The sequence below is a fragment of the Heterocephalus glaber genome, unplaced genomic scaffold (genome assembly GCF_053883595.1).
Source record: "Heterocephalus glaber isolate CG9 unplaced genomic scaffold, H.glaber_assembly_v1.0 deba00001687, whole genome shotgun sequence".
In the NCBI taxonomy this organism is placed as follows: domain Eukaryota; kingdom Metazoa; phylum Chordata; class Mammalia; order Rodentia; family Bathyergidae; genus Heterocephalus; species Heterocephalus glaber.
This window is the reverse complement of record NW_028258412.1, coordinates 16,704,744-16,728,485: the sequence shown is the minus strand read 5'-3', so window position 1 is coordinate 16,728,485 and position 23,742 is coordinate 16,704,744. Positions and strand designations below refer to the sequence as shown.

General features: G+C 34.2%; 1 protein-coding gene and 1 pseudogene across 4 annotated transcripts in view; both read right to left on the bottom strand.

Moving 5' to 3' along the window:
- The window catches only part of Med13l (mediator complex subunit 13L), a 290,519-nt gene that overhangs the window by 229,461 nt on the left and 37,316 nt on the right, over positions 1-23,742 (bottom strand). The gene's annotated exons all lie outside the window — the stretch shown is intronic.
- The window catches only part of LOC147822013 (large ribosomal subunit protein eL39 pseudogene), a 70,891-nt pseudogene extending 47,149 nt beyond the window's left edge, over positions 1-23,742 (bottom strand). The window contains exon 1 of the transcript XR_015446321.1: positions 1-23,742. This exon is cut by the window's left edge and continues 47,149 nt beyond it. The product of XR_015446321.1 is annotated as a large ribosomal subunit protein eL39 pseudogene (transcript).

Below are 23,742 nucleotides of genomic sequence, written 5' to 3'. Positions count from 1 at the left end.
AGAAGCAAAGGACATCAACAAGGGATTAAGTTGGTAGGGAGTCACACAGAGAACTCTACCTCCCCACAACTAGTTTTGGGGATTTTTGGCTTTGCTTTTTGTCTTTTGTTTTTTGCATGCAGTTTTCCAAGAACCTGCATAGGTGCATTTTTCTAGAGACTCCCCCCAAAGGTTTTATCTAAGACTATAAATTCCCAACAATCTTTATGTGACTTTTCCCTGAAAATTAATAGAATGAGTTATAAAAATAAGTATGTTAAGAATAAAATTTAAACAAGCCATCATCAAATCTCTGAAAATCTTTTTACGGTACAAAAGAAATTTACTTTATTCTATTTGTAAGCTGTAAATTTGAAAATTCAAAGTTTTAGGAAACTAAGCCAGCTTTATAAAACAGATGTTGCTGCCTCTGCCATTTAATCAATTCAAGTCACATTCCTAGAAGACAATGTAGCCATCTGATGAGTTCAGCATCAATAGAATGAGCCAAATCCACACAACAGCATTTTACAAAAATAATCAGTGGTTTAAAGCAGGGCATGTGCAAAATTCCTGAAATAACGCATACATAATTCACTGCCAAACTCAGATCAATTCAGAATCTGCAAAGGCAAGAAGCATTATTATGGCCTGAAATCCATATTCAGTAAGGCTGTGTTCAGGAAGTTTTATTTTCATTTCAAGAAAATAAGTGACTAGAGAAGCTTGATAATCATTTTGGCAGATAGAAGCACCCTTCATTCAAAGCAGAATCATGTTCCAGAGCTTAAGATCTTTTTAAAGATAAAGAAAAATATCAATTTATAGGTCCTACATCTTGAATTTAAGGATGAAATACCTTCTACTTGAGAAATCTAACACCATATCACTTAGGATATTATAGCTACCTAGGCATTAAAGACAAAAGAATACAACAAAGTTCAAAAGAAACACAGCTTCATTGGAGATCAGACTGCAATTCTGACTCTCCCACTAGTGAGCTGTATTGACTCTGAGTAAGTTACTTCAACACCCAGTGAGTTAGTGGGTTTATCATTTCTAAATAGCCTATATCTATGATATACAAAATCTCCTATTCGCCCTAATAACCACCAACTCTTACCCCTCCCCAGCCCACATCCAGCCTCCTCCATTCTTCCTGGTGAACAAGATCCACAGGTTCAATTCACTTAAGTATTCTTCAATGGGCAACTTTAATGCTTCGGGAAAAATTAAAAATTTCTTCTGCCTTCAAAGTAAACATAAATTTAAAAGGTTCTCCAAACTAGGGAGGGAAAAAGCAAAAGATAAAGGAGAAGGGCCAGGATTTAGCTCAGTGGTTCCGCCACCTGCCTCGCAAGCGGAAGTTCCTGGGTTCGATTCCCAGTACCAAAAAAAAAAAAGAAGATAAAGGAGAAATTATGCAGCTTCATGAAAAGCATTCTTGTTTTTGCCACCACCCAGTGCTAAATATCTGGGAAGAAGATGAATGGGCTTGATGAAACTTTGTAAATTTATTTCATGTTTGCTTTCCACAGACACCATAGGACCTTTTAGTTTCTTCACCCACAAAAATGGAGGGGCTGGGTTGAATCTGAGCTCTGTATTCCTCTGAACTCTCAGGTTGTGAATGGGCCTTAAGGGACCTCAGGGCAATTGTCTTCACACCACCTTCAAGCAGGAACAATAATGATTTTACTGTTTTACATATTATGGTTCCATGAAAGCTTTAGTTTCACAAAGTATGCTTATAAAATGTTTGCAAAAATAAGTAGTCCTTAAAGCTGTGACATTCTGTAGATGTAATACTATCACATTGTAAAAGAATTCATCAGTAAAATAAGGATACCTAGCTTTACTTTTCAAATTATTCACAGCATATCTCCCCTCAATACAATTCAAAGAGAGTAAAATAAAGATATATTTCTTTACTAAATGTTCAAACTCTTATTGAAATCCATAAATTCTTTTCCTCAGAAGTGACAAAAATAAGTTTAAAATGTCAGCAATTTGAAAGCCTGACATTACCAACCCAAGAGACTCCAGTGAACTATAAATTATTCTAACATAGAAATGTCTTTCTAACCTCAACAAACACAGATAGCATGGAAGCATGGCTATGTGAGTGAACAGATGAGTGAGTGGATGATTAAATACAGTAAGTCCCTGACTTATGACCATTCAAGTTGCAAACTTTCACAGGTGTACTGTATAATACTCACTTTCCAGGTCTTAGGATCCAATCCAACTTACTAATGTTTTCCTTGAACCTTGAATGAAACTTGTTCATTAAGCTGTAGTAAGTTTCAATAGTTACAGCATCAAAACACTGTATGTAAAATTAAATTTTGAAGCTAAGCATGGTGGTGCAAGCCTATAATCCCAGCACTCTGGGAGTGATGCGGTAGGCAGATCACAAGTTCAAGCCCAGCATGCACAATTTAGTACTTTAGGGAGACCCTGTCTCAAAGTTTTAAAAATATTTTAAAGAGGATAAGGGGCTGGGGATGTAGCTCCATGTGAAGGCCCTAGGTTCAATCTTGAAATTTTATAATCTATAAACTTCAGACATATTAAAGCATTAAATAGTAAAAATTTTAAAAAGAACAAATGATTGTGTTTAATTAAATACAGTAGTTTCTTTTCTTTTTTTTTTTTTGGTACCAGGGATCGAACTCGGGTCTTTGCGCTTGTGCAGCAGGCAGCGAAACCACTGAGCTAAATCCCTGGCCCCAAATACAGTATTTTCTAAACACGATTTAATTTTATTCTGTAAGAATTTTTAAGTGAATTCAACAAAATAAAAATTCTTCTACATCAGTAATTTTCAATCACACAGTTGAAAAATATAAAGATAAATAATAAAAAAGATTCACTGTAGTTTTAAAGATGTGTAAGAAAACTCAATAAACCTCCCTTAATAATAGATCCAACCATGATAATTTTCTTACTTCTATGGGCAGAAGGTTAAATTCGTGACAGTACTTGACATTAAAAAATACTGGTGGGGGCCAGGGATTTAGCTCAGTAGTTCCGCCGGCTGCCTCACAAGCACAAGGTCCTGGGTTCGATCCCTGGTACCAAAAAAATACTCGTGGTATGAGCCGAGTAAAAAGCACAAGCAGTAGAAGATGTACACCAACATATGACAACAGCTATCATTACCTACAAACTAGTGACACCTCCAAATAAGGAAATAAGTAAAACCCAAAGGAACCAAACTATCATCCCCATATGAGCAAAAGAACTACACTACCACCTTTATCCCCTAAATGCCCATCTTGAATAAAGGTAAGAAAGTGTTATGGTCATGAAGTTCTAGAGGGAAATCATGCCAGAACTGACAACAAAGACACAGAAATACCTAATGTTTAATTCCTGTTTCTTCCAAGAACTTTATTTACTATACTTAGAATCATAAAAGTCCCTGTAACAAAATTATTATTAAAGTTAATACTGGTTGAGCATCCTTAATCCAAAAATCAGAAATAATCCAAAATCCAAAACTTTTCTGAGTGTCATGACATACTCAACCAGTAAAGTTTTCAGTTATTCCAAGCTCCAAAAAACTCAAAATCTGAAATAGCTCTGGTCTCAAGAATTTAATTTACAAATTGCTTTAAATATTTTCCCTAAAACCCCACATACAAAAGGAAGATCCTTGACACTGATGGATTTGGTGTTGTCAGTTTCAACTATTCAAGACCCACCAAAAAAGGACCTAGGAAATGTAGTCACCTGCAGTTTTGCAGATTTGAGGGTGAGGCACCTGAGAGGGAATGATGGCTTCACTCGCAAATGAACCTCGCTTGTTGATAGTTTGTGACTCGTTATTGTTGGGTTTTTTCTCTCTGCTTGACACCAGAAAGTTTCTGGCACAGTAACTTTCCTGAAGCTATTATTTTTAAAGTTCTTTTTACTGGTAACGGACATAAAATTTAAAAACAAGCCAACTGCTGGAGTTGGTGGTAAACATGAAGTTTAACAAATGACTAGTGTTGGCCAAAAATACAAGGGTGGAAATCATTAGGGATCACTTAGATTTATGAATTGAACCAGTTAACCATATGCTTAGTCAAAATCAAGAAAAAGGCATCTGCACAAACATCTTTTGTTAAATGGGCCAGCCAGGGCAAAAATTTTATTTTATGGAGGAAAATTATAAGCCGTTATAGTATTTACAAAAGTGGGACTTTGGAAGGCTTCAAGATACACCTTTTGCAAATGTCAATGGTTTGTTATATCACAATTATCATCTGCTTCCAAAGTCAACCTAACTCCAAGTTTCTGCACAAAAACAGATTAAGATTTTATGAACTATAATAAAAAAAAAAAAATCTGTCGGTTTGAGGGAGGAGAATGTAACAAAACCTAATCTCCCATAAAAGTCCAGGAATTAGCCCAGCTGCTCAGGAGGCCAGAGCTGCCAGATAGAGACTGCAATGCTGCAATCTATGACTGCTAATAGCAGAGTTGCCACTGCCTCTGAAGACACTGAAGAACTTCCCCAGCCAGGAGAAGGTGCAGTCTCACACCCATACAAGTTTTCCCAACAGTACACTGTTCCAGTGTCTATGGACGTCCTGGCACCTAATTAACACACCTTTAATCAACGGCCTATCCTCTGGTACGTGTTCTGCTGTTTGATACCTGGATTTTAATAGAGCATCTTGCTTCATTCTCCACCATAAGCTCCTTTAGTTGCTGTTCATTAAATCCTTATCTTACTCTATTCTATGTGTCTTCCTTTGGTCTACCCCTATCCTGTTCTGACCCACTGCATTCCCTAGACCTGGCTCCTGCCATTAATTCTAAACCTTCTTTATCTGGTCTACAGACCCGTTTGCTGTCTTATTTTTGGTAAGCTAAGTCAGCTACAGTCCAGAATTGGCAAAGAATAGATGAAAGAGCAGTGAAATAATATTGTTGCCAAGAAAAAGCAGCAGTATATTATTAGTGGTGATCATAGTTGATGCTCACAAATAACACTTCTTTACATCTCCTCTCGTGGCTACCTAGGACAGTAATCAATGAACCAAAGTGTACAACCTTTTCTTCCAATTGCACATGGCCTTCCACAATTAATTGCTCAATTACTCATGTGGTCTGCCTTCTGACACATACAGGTTTATGTTGACATTCCTGCCAAAGCCTAACCAGAACTTAGAAAATAATAAAACCAGAAAAAATACCAGTAAAGAGAAAGAATTTTACCATCTTCCATTTTTTTCTGTTCTGCTTTCAGAAGCACTCTAAAACACCAATTAAACATGTAACAATACATGAAAAATAAAATGGCACCTTAAACACGTGTACAGTAAAAAAAAAAAAAAAAAAAAATTTGCAAATCACTTTTTAAATTCTCTTTTCCCAGCTTTTTTTTTTTCACTCAGTGGCACTCCAACAGAAGGAGTCCTATTCTTATCCACCTGGGACCAAAGACTGAGTTCTTTACTACTAAACTCCTTCTCTTGTTATCCCCCCTCACCACCCTCCCCCCAAGAAGGAAGCACAAGGGGTCACACACCAACCACTCAACAACAATCACCTCCCCCGTTTCAGCATAAAACAGAATCTTTAAAGTGAAGAGAGATCCTGCTTCCTGCCCTGCCTTTGTTGCCCAGAACTGTTTTTGCTACTCTAGGTCTCTTCTGGTTCCAAAAGAATTTTAGGATTGTTTTCTCTAGCTCTGTGAGGTATGCTAGTGGTAATTTGATTAGGATTGCATTAAATCTACATAACAATTTTGGGAGTATGGCCATTTTCATTATGTTAGTTCTTCCTACACAAGAGCAAGATATATTTTTCTATTTTCTAATATCTCCTTTTTTCAAAGTACTGTAGTTTTCAATGTAAAGATTTTTTTACTTTCTTTGTTAGGCTGATTCCTAAGTATTTCATTTTTTTCTATGGTATTTTGAAAGGTGTTGTTTCCCTAATTTCTCTCTCAGTGAGTTTGTCACTTTGAGTACAAGAATGCTATTGATTTCTGAGTGTTGACTTTATATCCAGCTATGCTACTGAATTTAGTCATTAAGTCTACAAGTCTTCTGGTTGAGCTTTTGGGTTCTTCTATGTTTTGGGGTTCACACCATCTGCAAATAATGATAATATAACTTCTTCCTTTCCTATGTTTATTCCTTTTATTTCTTTCTCTTGTCTAATTGCTCTGGCTAGTGTTTCCAGAACTATATTCAATAGTAGTAGTGATAGTGGACATCCTTGTCTTGTTCTTGATTTTAGAGTACAAGCTTTCAGTTTTGCACCATTTAGCATAATGTTGGCTGCTGGTTTGTCATAGATGGTTTTTATCAAGTTGAGATAGAGACCATTCTACTTTTCTGTAGGGTTTTTATCATGAAAGGGTGTTGGGCTTTGTCAAATGTTTTTTCTGTGTCCTTGAAAAAGAAACCCTAAAGTATCTTTTAGAATTAAGTCATAGTAAATAAACGTATGATTTCTTATTGATACAAACAACCCCACTGGACAGTCTTAAAATAAATAAAAACAACCTGAACTTTCTTGGACCATCTGACTCATGTAATAACTCAGTTATTAAAGTCAAGAGCCAACTAATGGAATTGTAATTACCAAGAAGCTTTCCCTCTTTTCTTACCTTTAGACTATCAAAGGGTTAAAGACGAGAAGGAGGAGGAGGAGGAGAGGAGGAAGAAAAGGAAAAAGAGGAAAAACCCTTCAGAATATCTATTTCAAAGGTGAGGCCAGATAGAATATTTTCAAAATATAAACCAAACACTGACACAAAAATCAAAATTTCAACGCTCATGTTCATCCCAAATTTGAATGAAATATATGTAATGCTAAAATTTCTCCCAATTTGGGCACCAGCAAAGTCTAAGAAAAACGTGATTTTCAGTGACAGCTATTTTTCTTGAGCTCCTTCAAACAACTTAGATAGGAATGAGTAAAAATGATTAGTTCAAAATCACTTCAACATGCTCAAAAGCAAATAAATAGCCCAGACCACATTGTAACTAAAATCCTTTTATCTAAGTCATTGCTTCTATCAAATGGCCAATAAGCATATTAAATTAGCTCTATGCTACTTTATCACCAAAAAAGAAAAAAAAAATTCCTCAAACATAGGAATCTTTGCTTCTCCATGAGTGTGTACTCTTATTTGACAGATACATAAACTAAATTCAGACCATCTTATTTAAAAATGTTAACCTATCTATTTGGCCCCACATGACTACTATTCAAATATATATATCCTCATATTTTCAGGGCACCTTTTTTGGGGGGTGAGGTGTTACTGGAGATTAAACCTAGAGCCTTCTCACTGAGCTACATCCCCAGCACTGTGTTCGATTATGAGGCAGGGTCTTGCTAATTTGCTCAATTGCCCAGGCTGGGCTTGAATTTGCAATCCTCTTGCTTCAGCCTCCCAGAGTGCTAGGATTACAGGTGTGCGCCACCATGCCCAGCTCAGAGCACCTTTAATTTTATAAAGTATCATTAAAATTTCAAGGATATCACTATGTATGCATAAACTGAACTAGTAATAGGTTAATTCCTTTTAAATGTTCTGATAAATATAGATTTCTTTTGAAGGAGTGGTTAAAATTGTCTATTTTTGCTTTAGTTATGCTCAGTCATCTAGAATACCATAATATGATCGCTGTGCTTTTCCTCCACAAATGAAGAGTATAAATAATCAACACTTCCTTTAATTGAATATTCCCTAATATCTTTCTCTCAAAAGTAACAAAAACATAGGTTATTTTTCTCAGTAGTCTTGGAAAAAATCTGTTAACATATATTCCATTCAATCTTCAAAAGTTTTGTCCCACAGAACTATCTAAATCAGCATTTTTCTAGTTAAACCTTTGCCAAGTCATTCTAGCAAATGCCTGAATTTTATTTTTACCTGAAGGTATTTAGTGATCCAATTTATTTTACATAATACTTTTTGAAAAAGCCAAAATACCAAATAAAAGATAATTAATAAAATGAGATTTTTTTCCCTAAGTTTCCTAAATAATGTTCAACAACCTATTCTAGCTCCTTTAGTAAATATTAAATCTAATATTTAATACACTGGCAATTGTTGCCCACTCCTCCTAAATACAACAAATTCACAGTCAGTTTTCATCCCTAATATTCAGAACAACAGGCACTTGGACTGGTGGAGGACACAGCCCTGTATGCAAGCCTTTAAGTGAGTTAGTTGATGGTGCCACAAATACACTTTCTCATGGCCGAGCAGGCAGATTTCAGCACTGCCTGGGCCTCTTTCTTCTTCGGTGAACCTGGAGACAGCTCTGTGCGCCTCTGCCTGGGATGTATGTCCAAGTGCAGACCAGCGACCCTCTGCAGAAGAACTGAACGAGAACCTTCCTGGGAAACACTGCATAAGCTAAACTTTCAGAACATTTGAACTAGTGAGTAGCGAGAAATAGGAGGAGGAAAAACTATCTGTCAAGTATCGCACCCATTCTGGTGCAAGATTCTGGTTAGAAGTCTTCCTTGAGGCCTCCTTTTTGTAATAAAGCCTCTTGGAATTAAAAAAAGAAAAAGAAAAACCAGATACTTAAAGATTCCTGCAATGCCAACGATTACAACTATGACAACCAGCCAACATTTACAACAAAAACATGCTTTTTATCTCCAACATGCCTTTAGCCTACCTATGAAATTCACAGCTCAGTACTCTGTGTACTTTTTGGTATTTTCCAGAAATTTAGTCCTCAGAAAACAGTTTTGTACTTAATACAACAGTATTTTTTTAAATGACATTAATCCTAGACTTTTGTGGGGCATGATAGTACGTGCCTATAATCCCAGAACTCAGGAGGCTGAGGTAGGAAGATGGAAGTGCGTTTGAGGCCAGCCTGAACTACACAGTGAGTTCAAGGTCAGATGAGAATATACAGCAAGATTATGTCTCTAAATAACCAGACATTTCAGAAAAGGATAAAGAAAGTTGTGAAAGACTTGCAAATAACTAAAAAGATCTTTAATGGAAAACTTATCAAATACATTATGCAAAGCATTTTAAGACAAGCAATGAAACAGTCTAGTGCTGGTTTTCCCAAAGAATTGACTACCACAATGATAACTTAAATTTTCCTACTTTCAGAAACTCAAAAGCCCAAAAAGGGTAAATTTAGAGATCTTTCTCTATTATAAGAGGATTAAAAATAAATTGGCAATATATTTTAAATACATGTGTTATTTTTTAAAGATCTAAATGAATTCACACCTTAATAATTTATACTATAACTCTTACAAGTTAGAATAAAAAATGCCAATGTACAAAGTATTTTTTAAAAAGTCAATTTCATTATGCATAATTTTTAATCAGATCAAAAACTTTTGGGATAAATACTGTTAATAAAGAAATGAGCTTTAAAATTTTTTTTCTGTACATAATGACTTACTTTTAACTTATACCCAACTGTGCAAACATATAATTAGAAAAAAAATGAAATTAAGAGATCCCTACTCATAAACATGAAGAATTAAATTTAAAATTTACTTATTAAGTGCACATTTCTGTAACATTTTTTAAAAATCTAACTAGCATACTGTTAAAAGGCAGATACCTATTTTTACCAGTGTTCTAGCACTATAACTTTTTAATGGATAAACTAAAGCTAAACCACACTTTCATTCACTTTATTAGCCTTTAAGTGATTTTTAGGACTTCCATACAAAGAGATGTAATCAATATAAAGATTAATTCCCTCTACATTCATAATGTAGGTTCAATTAAAATTCCTAGCTATCCATCAGACCAAACGTTCAGAAGCACTCATTCATGGTATACATATTAAATTTGTGTAATTTAAAATGTACAGCATTTTAAGGCAAAATCATTTTTGAGACTAAATTGTTAATACTAAAATTGAACCAAAGTTCTTTCTATGACATGGGCAAATTTTTTTTTCCTAACATCTAAATTCCAGATAGTTCTTATGAAGTGAACCTGCTAATTTATAAAGTGAAATAGCAAAACTACCTATACTAAGTGTATGGACTAAAGCTATACCAACTAACCTAGCTCAGTTAGTACCATTATAAACTGCTTAGCCCTTTTACAAAATATGCATCAAATAATCATGGGATAATTAAAATCTCCATAAAAGAATAACTTGAAATATTGTTTCAATGAATATTTATTTCTTCCACCTCAACTGCCTTCTACACAGAGATTTCCAGGAAAAAACTATTATTTACATACCCAACTTCTAAATTCCCAATTCTCTTAGTAGGTCATCCAAACTCCGGGCACAATATATAATTTTGTGAAAACCAAAGTGTTATGTGGTCCTACTATTTAAAGAAACTATCTAAATTAATATACTACTGAACTAAAAAGGCAGTGATCTGCTTGCAGTCCCTCTAGTGTTCATCTAGTTGAGAGTCTCAATACTGCAAACGCTGTCACTTACCTCATAACGGCCAAATTCATCCCCTGATAACAATAAATTTAATAAACACAGAAGGTATAAAAACAAATCAGTATAATCTTAAATTTTTCCTTGTAAGTCATTCAAGTTAAGATTCGGAAAGAATAAATCTAAAGCTACTTTCTACTGTAAGATTGATCATCAAGCGTCTAGCACAATGCCTATCATGTAAGTGAACTATAAATATTTGATTATTGTCTGGTTCCTAGTTTTCAACATATAACTTTGTCGAACCATCAGTCATTCCTATTTTACTGCTATGACAAAATCAGGTACAATAAGCACAAATAAAAATTTTCCTACATGGGCCGGGGATTTAGCTCAGTGGTGCCGCGACCTGCCTCGAAAGCAAAAGGCCCCAAGTTCCATCCCCAGTACCAAAAATAAAAATTACCTACAAAAACCAAATGTGGAAAGATGGGTTTATTAAGACGTGCAACATGAATGTGGAGGAGTAATCCCTGTTAATCAAATAGTCTTGCTAAATGTGTACATATGATACTGATAAAAAGTTGAAAATTGCTCTGGCCAATTGATAATTAGACAACATAATAGGGCTGGGGATTTAGCTCAGTGGTTTTGTCCCCTGCTGCACAAGCTCAAGGACCCAAGTTCGATCCCCGGTACCAAAAAGAAAAAGACAACATAATAATCTTCAGAAAACTAGATCATAATTCCTACTTAAAATAATATAGAACATAATTTTAATTTTTATTCTAAAATCCTTTAGGAACAAGGGCTTAGATATTATAGTCATCCTTGCAAAATCAAAGGCATAAAACGGTCAGTTAAGAGAGACTACTTTTTTAAACATCAAATACCTACATGATTTAATTAAGACTATATAACAATCCTAGCTAATCATTTCCATATAACAAATACCAACTTCAGTGTTGGACTGGCAATTTTTTTTTAAAACCATAGAATATAAAAATAAGAAACAAAACCAAAAATTATGTCACAGTCTTTCCAATACGCAATTTTTTTAAATGCACTGAAAAAATCTTTCAAATGTGGTCACATACTTATTCCTATGCAGTCTAGAATATTGGCTGGAAAGACCTCCTAGAATGCAATGGTGCTAGGCTGATCATCTGTAGCAAATCTTCTAATGTACTTATTAACCCTGAATTTATTGAACAAATGTGTGGCACGTTACACTGATCCTAGAATTACAATGTTGAGCAAAAGTCACATAAGGAGGCCCCTATACCAATGGTAACAAACCTACAGCACATGCAGCAGACTATTTGTTATCACTGAAAACTCTAAAAGGTTCACCATCACTGCCTTTTTTTTTTTTTTGGTACCAGGGATCGAACTCAGGAGCCTGCGCTAGCGAGACAGGTGGTGAAACCACTGAGTTAAATCCCCAGCCCATCACGGCCTTTTATAGTTTTTAATCTACAAGGAGTATTTTACTCAAAAATTCTCAAAAACTCCCAATTGCCTATAAAGTCCAATCTACTTAGCTTAGTGTTTGAGCTCCATACAAAGTCAAAATAGTATTTTCAGTCATTTTCTCATCTTTAACTTTTCCCCAATAAACATTCTAAACTTTACTAGTCTGTATCTTTACATGTGCAAGTGCACATCTGGGCCTGCTCTGACACAGCCACATATCTGAATTCTATTCATCCTTTAAGTTTTACCTCAAAAATTATCTCTTCTTCAAAGTTCTGCCTCTTGCTCTATAACCCCCATACTACTATACACCCCTCTTAGGAGACATTGCTTCTGAAATGCAAAAATGTTTCTGATTCATATCTGTATTCTAAATATAAAAGCTCATTAATCAATGATAACACTTTATAAAACTCAAAGAATGCCTTTAAAGTATTCTGTCCTAAATTGATAATTATTTTTACATAATACTGTAACTTTAAACGTGCGGGCAATGAAAGCTGAATAAGCACTACTGGACATCTCACAGAAGTGTTTTGTCCCCTAAGTATCCTCTAGCACACTGCCCTAACCATACTGGGATCACATAAATATCAGTGTGCATGCACATTAATGACTGATACTGCTTTAAGTCATTTAACCTTCTTAACTGCAAAATGACATATGCTTACTAGGGATAAGAAGTATGTTTAAATCTGTTTGAGGGGTCTGGCTGAGTTCCAGTTAATGAAGCCTTTCCCAAAGCATTAGGGATAATTGTCCCAACCACCTTTGCTACTCAAATCAAGAGCTCTGATTTTTGTTATACTCTTCATGAAACCTAAAAATGGCATGACAAATGTTTTCATACTAGGAACCACTGTCAACAAAAGCTACTTCCTCCCTAAACAATCAGAATTGTAGGTAGTATGTCCAAGGATGCCAGGGCAGGCACCCTTCCCATTTTAAATATGTACCAGGCTACTTTTAAAATATACTATAAAGGTGGGCCAGGGATTTAGCTCAGTGGTTCTGCCACTTGCCTCACAAACACAAGGTCCTGAGTTCAATCCCCAGTACCAAAAAAAAAAATTAAATACACTATAAACATAGTGACTGAAATTCAACCGAGAGTCATGTATTTTTCTCTTTTAGACTGGATTTCAATGTGAAAACATGCTTTCTTATAAATACCAAACACCAAAATAACTTACATTAAACAAGTTCAAAATTACCTGTGAAAGATAAAATTATCTTCAACTTGAAGAAGTTTACAACTCCCTTAGTCAAGCAATCATTTCACAAATATCTGTTTATTAGTTCACTACTGGTGCCTTCAAGATTGGCAAAAAGTCTCACATCCCCAAGGCTAGCAAAGTCAGAGATAAAACTTTTAAAAGAAAGATATTTTGCATGTGGCATATTAAATAGGGGGAAGAGGTTAATAATGATAGATTGTGAACAACCTAACCATTTTACCACTGTATACACATGATCTTTTTTAACACAAAGGCACTTCATCTTTATCCAATTTTTATCTTACTCTTTTTTTAATCAAGTCACTTCTGCTACATGATGAACTGCAAACTGCAGGGTATTATTCCACTACAATACCCTGGCAACCAGCTCATATTCAGTTACACTATCACAGCATTAAAAAAAAAAGGAACTAATTTTATGATCATGTGGATATTGTAGAAGTCCTTTAGTTCAATCCTAGATGGGCCTCAAGAGGATAATGCTTACTCTGTTGAACTGACTGCCAAATCACAATACGAAAGAGTAAGGATCAAAACAAGACCCAATTATACAAAGAGTGCATTTTACCAATGTCAGGTTTACAAGAAATAGGTATGTGGCCCAGTGTTTGTGAAAATTGTTCAAAAATATTTACACAAATGAAGCCTTAAAGAAAATTATGGAACACTTACTAGCCATAATGATATTCAATGAGAATCTCTTCAGGTAGCAACGGGACAACAGCTCAGTCATGAAATACTTAAAGCAAGAGAGTCCAATTCCATGATTCTCTACTGCTTAGAACAAGTATCTATATTTTTTGCATCTTTTTAACAGGGTATATTTATGTGTTATCTCTACCTTTAAGACTTTTTAATGAAATTTCAAACTTTTAGCCTGTAATGATGCTCATGGCTAATTTTCATTTAAGCATAAAACAAAATCAAATGGAAACTATGCCTAAATATTTTTTCTGACAATGACAGGAAGTACAGCTCAGAAATCTGTAAATCAATTTAGTCTACTGCACATCAAATAGGCCCCGAGACCCTGCTGCAGTTAAATGGAAGCTCAGTAACTATCTACCTCTTCATCCAGCACCTACCTCATTCTTTTGCTGTGTATCTCTGGTTTTTCAGTATCTGGGTGTATAAGAATAGGTATGTAAAAAAAAGAAGGCCCGAGTTCAATCCCAGGTACTGAAAAAGGAAAAATACCTCTGATGACAACAAGTATGTAATTCTAACTTTGCATTTACCTCAATAGACTTACAAAAGCAGGTGGTAAATCCTATGAAGTCTAAATATTCAAGTGTGCTATATTCATGTCAAATTTTAAATACTATATTTCATTTCTACTTCCTCTATTAGCAATCTGGCATGTGCTAATTCAGATAATCTAGACTAAATGTATGAGGTGATGCTTTCCGAACCAACATTTGCCCAGTGTCATAGAAATCATTTAAATAGAAAAAAAGAAAAAGCCCTTCTGTGAAGAATTATGCAAGCCAGTGTTTTTTCCGTAAATATGGAAAATAGATTAGATTTTAAATTTTAACAGTTACACGGGTTTTACTTAAATTGGTCAGGTAAAGTTTATTTACTCATTTAATAAGGGACAATCACACAGTTTGTTATGCACAGCAACCCAGTAGGTAATGGTTTCAATTTTAAAGGGCACAAAATATAGGTTTGGGTTTCACTGCTACTAGTGACATACATGACTAAAGGATGGACTTCTAAACTTCAGTTCTGCTAAGTTCAACATAAAAATGGAAGAGGACTCTCATTTGAGATGACAAACAAGATCCATTCCCCTTTCTTCCCTCCTAAGAAAGCCCCAGTTTTTATCTTAGGAACTTTTAATTTCATCTCCTACATAAAACCTAGTGCCATTTGAATATGTCAGCAATAACTTTGCTTATAAAACAAAATGAACCTTGGTTCTCAAAACTAAATTTTTTCCACAATTCTGGTCAAAAACTGAAGAGAAAAGGATTAAATTCCATAGTTAGGTTTAATGTTGACCTTACAGGGAAATCTGATTCAGTTCTCATCCAGTTCAGTTTGTGGCCAGGATCGTGGAAAGAATTAAGTTCGTAAACCTAGGCACCACTGTATATGCAACTTCATCTCTCTATCCCATTCAAATTTAATGTTCAAATACATAAATTTTTCAGGAATTATTTAGGCCTGTAATTCTATTAACACTAAATTTTTCCTGTGGTTTTCCACATTCTGATCAGCCTCCCTAAACAAGAGATGAAACAATGAAATTATTTTAATGGGCAAAGAAATCTCTAACTATACTACCTTAATGTATAACAATCTCATCTAAAATCTTAAAGTTTTTTATTAAAGAACAAGCCTTTGAAGTACAATACACACAAATAAGGGGGCAGGAGAGCAGCATTAAATATGGCTATCTTTAAAATTTCCAGGGTATTTATCAGTCACAATGTGCTTATCCATATTATTTACATTTTAAAAATCTAATACATTAACACTTTACCTAGTATTAAATCAATCTTAAATTTGTTCCAATGGTGACTCAAATACCTCACTGAAGGGAGTTTTGGTCAAGTTTATTTTATAAAAGTAGAAAACTGGTGCTCGCTTCGGCAACACATATACTAAAAGTAGAAAACTGTATACCTATGCAAAAACTTAAGCCTGTAATGCCTACACATACCAGTACATAACCCCACACCTCCCACCTCAATCAACCAGTTAGATTTAACTTTTCCCTAAAGCAACAATCTTTATAATTTTTACCAATTGTTTAATTTTTGTATCATTAGAGCATAAGCCCTTTCTTTATGTGCTTTTTCACTACAATCTCAGGATAAATGTCTCATTTTTCATTAAAAAAAAAAAACTAATTACATGGTCCAGTAAGTTGCCTGTGGTGACACATCGATTTTATTTACATTAAAAAAGTTAAGACTTCAGCTTGTTCTCTCAGTTTCAAGCACATATAGCTTAATAAATCTAATTCATCAGATCTTTTTCTGTTCCCTATACAAAAGAACTTTGAAGTCAATATGATCTTACCATAACTTTACAATATAAATTTATTACTTACTATGAAGTCTTATTATATCCTTAAAAGAAAAACTACTTAAGTCCAATATTTAAATATGTATTCACTAGAATTATTTAGAGAATCATTATACAACAAAAACTATTACTATTTTATTGCTTTATATAACTAATTCAGAACAAAACACAGGAGTAACAGAACAATAAAATAATTATTAAAAGAAATCAGAAAATTTATATTAGGATTTGAATAAATTAGATTCCAATAAAATCAAGGTAGATTTTCCTAACTACTACTATTTAGTAGTTAACAAACTATTTAAAACTTTACCTCTGGACATATACTTTGCAAGTGTTGTTTCTCATAAAATAGCAATGTTATTTCTTCTATTTTTATCCACAAAATAATACATATGAAAGGTAAAGTAAAATTTACTTTGGGTGCACTGTGTAAATAAACTCAAAAATTGTGAAACAAATGTTAGTACATAAAATACTACAAATCTACAATGTTATAGAAGCCATGTAATAAAGTCACCAGAAGTCTATACTTGAAACATAAATCCAATAATGTAAAAAAATTTAATTCAGAGATTGATTTCAATGATTCAAAATTTATCACCAATAATGAAATAAGAGATATAAAAATAGGAAAAAAGTCAGAGATCAGATTCTGTCCTTGGAAGACATTTTCCAACTGAATATTTTACCTAGAAATAATTTCATTCCTGTCAATTTTATAAGTATAAAAGGTATTACTTTCCCAGAAAGCTTTGTTTTTTCATTTCAATTAATAATAAAACCATTTATAATACTGATCAAAAGTATTTGATTTTATTTAGTCAAAGATAATCAGAAGTCAAAAATCAACAGAAAGTTCACACGCTCTTAAGTTTTATAGTAATACTACATTCTATTCTGGTAGTTTTAGAAAATTCAATGTCACCACTTTCTGTTTTTAGTATGCGAACCAACAGGGGCTTTTAATTTTCTGAGGCTGGCTTTTGCCATCAATTTGCCTTTGCTAGAGCTTCAATGACTTTCTTCCCTTCTGACCTCCTCTGTGACTTAAGAACAGTCTAGTCTTCGTTTGATCTCTTAATTGCCTTTATAAACGCATACAGTTCAGGAAGTTTTCTGTTGGCTTAAATAGGATCAAAATTAGGCTCGTTTGAAGGAAAAGATATCACACAGTCTCAAAATTTCACCTCAAATCTCCTTAATAATCACAAAAGGGAAGCATGTCTTTACACTGGAGAAATCTGGCAGACACCACCTTAACCAAGTGATCAAACTTAGTACCATCAAAACTGGGAGAAACTGACAAGCTGTGCCCCTGATGTTACGCCGTGGGAATACACAACATTACTACTCTATATACCTCCCAAAAATCCCTAAGTTGGTTCTCATCATGAGGAAGCAACTGCACAATTTCAACATAAAGAAATTTCATGAGGCAACTGAACTTCTCCCTTCTAATAACATAAAGGAAAACAAGAAAAAAAATAAAGCTTTGAAGTCTGCCTTGGAAGAGACTAAAGACACGAAACATTTAAATGTAATGTGTGAATCCTAACTGGACCTTAGCTCAGAGGGCGGAAAAGCTACAAAAGGTGTTATTGGGAAAACTATAGAAATTTAGATATGACTGAATGTTGGACCTCCTAATTACATCAGTATTAAATTTAAGAATGACCACAGTTTTATGGTTATGTAGGAAAATATCTCAAATTCTCACAGGATTTACAAGCTGAAGTATTTAGGGTTAAGGATTTGTAATGTCTGAAAATTACCTTCAAAGGGTTTATGGGGGGTATACATATAGGAAAACATTTTTTGGTTTTTTTGGTTTTTTGGTACTGAGGATGGAACTCGGGACCTTGCGCTTGCGAGGCAGGCGGCGAAACCACTGAGCTAAATCCCCAGCTCTATGAAAACATTTTTGAAAATAAAAAGATGAGAGAAGTGAGGGAGTTTGATATACCTAAAAAGTTACATTAATCCCCTCATTTGTAATTCTAGATTATAATCTATACATACTGTAACACTAACCACCTGGCTCCCCCTTTTCCCTTCTCTCAGCCTACCTTCACAACCTTTCTTCTTCCAAAACCTTCCAGTTGGTTCAACAGTATAAACAAATAGTATTAGTGTTTTAAATTATGTCAGAAAGTCAGATACATTTTTCCTAGCTCTCTAAAACCTAACACTGTTTTTACAATGACCCACACACCCCTGCACAGGTGGTAGCACTCTTAAAAACAGAAAAAAGCAGTATGTCTTTATGTCTCTTAATAACAAGACAAAGGGTAGCAGTTGTGATTCTGCCCCTACCCTCATAATAAAGCCAATTCTTAAAACTTCTGATACTCATACTAGAACAATCATTTTTAGAAGTGTACAACTGCATTACTGTTACAACTTACATCTGCCTACCTGCAATAATCAAAAGGAAAGGGGAAACACTATTAAGTTTTTAAAGTATAGGCAGTGACTATGTAGTGCTAAGATTTTTTCTGCAAAACATAAATGAAAGAAAATTTTATCTTTTACTCTCTTGGAAATTAAAATCAGAAATAATGTCTCATCACTTTTAAATTTAATGTATTTATTATACATTAACCTCTGCAAATGCAATACTATGCTATGTTAAAACCACATAAAATAGGTCTCACTCACTGATTAAACAAACATTCTTAAGCACAAAGCAGGCTGTATCTGATACTTCTGCACTAGAGGGTCTTAATGCTTTGAGACAATCTTTAATCCCTTGAGATCTGTGTTTTCTCTTGCTGCTATTCTGGGATTTCAAGGTTACATCTTTCCTATCACTAACAGACAGTGAAATGGCCAGAAGACTGTGTTTATAAAATGATTTTGTCTGTTGGGCCAGGGATTTGGCTCAGCGTGCCATGCCTGACTCAAAAGCTCAAGGTCCTGAGTTCGATCTCCAGTACCAAATAAAAGGTTTTGTTTGTTAAGATTAGAAATCAACTAAGCATACTGTCTTCATTTCTAAAATTCAAATTGAAAAATAGGGAAAATAATCAAGGTAAAAGAGCAAAAGTATATATAATAAAATAGAACTGCTAAAGACTTGCTATAAAGTTTAGTATATAATCATTACTATTTTCTAAATTAATCTGTATCCTAAACAATGTTTAAGTTCATATCCCAATTTAGGAAAATTTATTATAGTATCACAGTCTTCCTGTTTATATTCATCTTACATATTACTGTTAAACTAATCTTTCCTTATCAGAAATTTATAATAATGTCTCAAAATCTATCAAAGGAGATCAAATTCCTCATCCTAGCACTTTACCTCCTAGATCAGAAGTGCAGATTATTTAGCAACTTCCCCAAGGACTACAAGCTTTTTAAGGATGAAAACCCGGGCCAGGGATTTAGCTCAGTGGTTCTGGCGCCTGCCTCGCAAGCACAAGGTCCCAAGTTCAATCCCCGGTACCAAAAAAAAAAAAAAGGATGAAAACTCATTTTACATATTCAGGACTAATTACAGCTGTTGCCAAGTATCAGAGATTGAATGAATGAACCAGAAACCAAGAGGGCTATCTGTCCTCAGCTCCAGAGTTCACAGTGTTCCTGTTACAAGTTTATAGAACACTGATGATACTGATGTCCTGAAATTGAATGCCTGTTTGGGAAGCGGTTAATCTACTATAGTTCTCTTGTATTCTTACAGTTTTCTCTCAGCATATATACGTTGTGTCATCTTAACCCTGTTTTTGGAGTATAAACTTATCAAGGGTAGAGATTCTGTCAAATTCCTATGACTGAACCCACAGATGTGGCCATAAGGACAGACAGATACACAGTCAGTCCGTATTCTTTGACACTGTTATGGGCAGAAGACAGCAATGTTATAATTCTACTTCACGCGGGTACAAGAACGTCAAACCCTAATGTACCGACCTCTTCCTAATGCTATCTAGGGTTTGTTAGGAAAGTCCAGATAAATTTCATATGAGCAGGGGTTATCTTCACTACTCTAACATTTTATTATTCCCAGTTATTCTACCCAAACATTAAAACCAGGATATATAATTACTTCAACCTAAAGATATACTTTAAAAATTAATGTTTGACAGACATTAGCAAGCATTAAATGTTATACAGAACAGACCTAAGTGGTTTAAATAATGGCAAAATGTTCTACTTTTGATGTATGGGTTAATTTTGTCATCATAGTAGTAACAGCAACAATTACAATTACAGATAAACTGCTGTGTGTGCTGCTCTAAGTACTTTGTTAACTTTAGGCTCATAACTCTATTTAATGAGCAAAGTGAGATAATGATAAGTCTGAAAACTTGACCAAAGACACACAGCCATTAAATGACCATGCAGCCATTCAAACACAAGCAATCCAGAGCACAGGCTCCAAGCCACTACCCCATACAATGTAGCAGCAGTTTCCCAGAGAAGAGCCCAAAAATGTTTATCCAAGTGGCAGACAATAAATGCATTATTGCCTTCTCTCACACTATTTCATAGATAGCACAAGCATTTTCTAACGCTTGAAACTGTAATATAAAACTAACATGTATATCCTGTAGGGTTATTTTCTTATTAACTTATTAATGATATCACAGGGCTGGGGATTTAGCTTAGTGGTTCTGCCACCTGTCTCGCAAGCGCAAGGACCCAAGTTTGATCCCCGGTACCGAAAAAAAAAGAAAGAAAGATATCACAATAGGTAACCAATGCATATATTTTATATCAATGTCTTTCTTTTTTTAGACAGGATCTGTCTATGTATTCCTGAATGGCCTTGAACTATGTAGCCCAAACCCACCCTGAACTCAGACAGATCCTTGTCCCTCAGCTTCCCAAGTGCTCAGATTAAAGTCATACATCACCGCACCAGCTATATTTTTAATTTCTATTTTTATTAGTACATGTTTGCAGTATATAATAATCACATTCATCATGGGGAGTTGGCACATGTACATAACACATCTTAATCTTTTTTATGTCCATTTACCCCTCATCCTCCCCCAGATTATTATTTTATGGAGATACTTTATACATTTAAATACAAGAAAGAGCTGAACATGGTGGTTCACTCCTGTAATCTCAACACTGTGGGAGACTGAAGCAGAAGGATCGCAAGTTCCAGCCCGGCCCTGGCAACTTAACAAGACCCTATTTCAAAATAAAAAAGGGCTGTGGACGTAGCTCAGTGTGACGGTCCTAAGATCAATCCTCAGTACTGCTATTAAATAAATAAGTTAAACACTGTGTTTATTGCTAAAGTCTAAAAAGATTCTGCTAAAATTTATTTTACCCAAATTAAATGACTCAAATATATTAAAGAATAAATTCCTAAATATCCTCAATTTGTATGACTACCAATTAAAATATTCCCTTTACATTCTTTGTTTTTTAATGATTGTTGATAGTCCACTTTACTTGAAATAAAGTTGTAATACCACTCACTTTTCAAATTAAGTTCCAAGTATTTCCTAATATTAGGTTGAGTTATACCCTTTCCAACCAATTTTATATACAAAAATGGGCCCTTCATATGACTCCATCTAGTAACTTCCTCAAAATTCAACATATTAAAGGGAAAAGTTATCTGTAACTCAACAGTTACAGATGTTCTAGCACTACAATAATTTCTGGGTGGCACACAAAGGATAAACAATTTACATAGTTTTCAAACTCAAAAGAAAAAAGAGTAAAAAGGTAATCATTCTCATGGAAAAATAAATATTCACAACATATAAGTAAATGAAAGAATGAGTTACAAAACAACTGAGTTACAAAACAGCATGATATCAGTTTCATTTATACATAAACATATCAACTATTAATAGGTTTCAGACTTTAGTATTTTTTTCTTCTCTATAGTTTGTGGTTTTACGTTTTCTTAATTTTTTTAACTAAGAAATTTAAATAATGTACAACTTTTTGTTAACTCAGTAACAAAACCAATCAGAAATAACAATAACGTCGTTATATCTAAGTTATTTCTAGCTTCAGTGATTTTTTTTGTTGGTGTAGTTAAACAATTTTACACATCAATTAAGTATAATTAACAACAGGATTTGGTTTCCTCATCATTACACAGTGATGATTGTGCTATTACAAAAATGTTAAAACACAAAGAGAATCAATATGGAGTAGAGATATGAAAGATGAGAGTCAGGGAAAAATAATATAGGTGGAAAAACAAGCCAAAAGAAAAGCTGTATTCCTCCATATGTGAAAAAGAACTTTAAGCCAAAACAGATGTTTTCATATTTAAGTGGACAAACAGAAATAATTATCTCCTTGAAAGTACCTTAATTTTAAAAGGCTGGTAAAGGAAATCTAGATCCTCTAACAAATTTTACCTGACTGAACAAGTAACTACATGAATGAGCTTGGAGATGAAAAATAAGTCTTGATATTTACTGATTAACTAGCTAAATATGCAATCTCACTTAGAAAGAGCTTTGACATTTAGAAAGCAAACACTCTAAAAAATATCAGGACAAAGATTTGAGTTAAATGGACCAGAAAGTAAATACTGTAGCTTAGTTAGTCCACGGTGGTTTACCGCCTCCTAGCTGTTGCGCCAGGAGACATCACAGATTTTTAAAATGGCTGCCAAGAGAAGTTAGAAAAGTGTCAAGAAGTTGGCAGGAAATCCATTAGGCAAATTTAGAATCTTTAGAACAAACCCACAGATACATGCTACAGTTAGTTTACTCCTTCCTTTGAAAAATAGTAACAATCACTAACAAAACATTTCAAACACTATCCAAACGTTTTTGACCACAAATTTAAAAAATATAGAGTAGTGTGGGAGACAGAAGTTGGCTCTGGGAGATTAAGTCAAAAAGCAGTAACACTAAAGATTAGAACTGGTCTTGATTTAGAAAACTTCCACAGCATATTAGATAGAAACTGTGGGGAAAGGGGTAAAAACTTCTACCAGAGATAAAAACTAATGATAAAATTTCCCTGGTTATAAAATCTATAAAAACCTGGGTAAAATAATGAAACTCTTTCATTAATTCAAAGTTTCCAGATATCAGATGCTAAAATTAGTCAATACTTGAGCCAATATTTCCTGGAATCACTTAATTACATAAAATGCAGGAACAAAGAAAGGAAAAACCTGCTAAGATCCTTTATAGTAATCAGACCAGATCTTTTATAATAATCTTTCTCCAAAATACTGTACAAGGTCATCTCATAATTTTGTCCCAAACAGTTTGCACTAAGTTTTTGCATTACTTTTCAATCTCCACCAAAAATTCAGCTGGCAATAAACCACAAGAGCCACAGTCTAAGAAAAAACAATTCTGTTCATTTCACTGCCGTGCTAATTACTCACAATACACTATTATTTAAAAACAGTGGATTCTTAGCCTTGTTTCCACCCCAACACACCCAGGGGACACAATACTTTCCTTTAACAATAGTGGTTTCACAAGGTTCTAATTCTCAGCATGACTGGGAAAAGACAAGAGAAAAAACTGAGAAAAAATTAGAGGTTGGAGGAAGTAGTGAGAGTAAGGATGTTCCTTTTTTCTGATATACCCATTACTGAACGTTTTGGAATCTTCCTGTTAAGCAAGTCATAACCTTTTCAAAATTTACCATTGTTCCAAAAAATATGATACAAATAATTTTTTTTAAGAAAT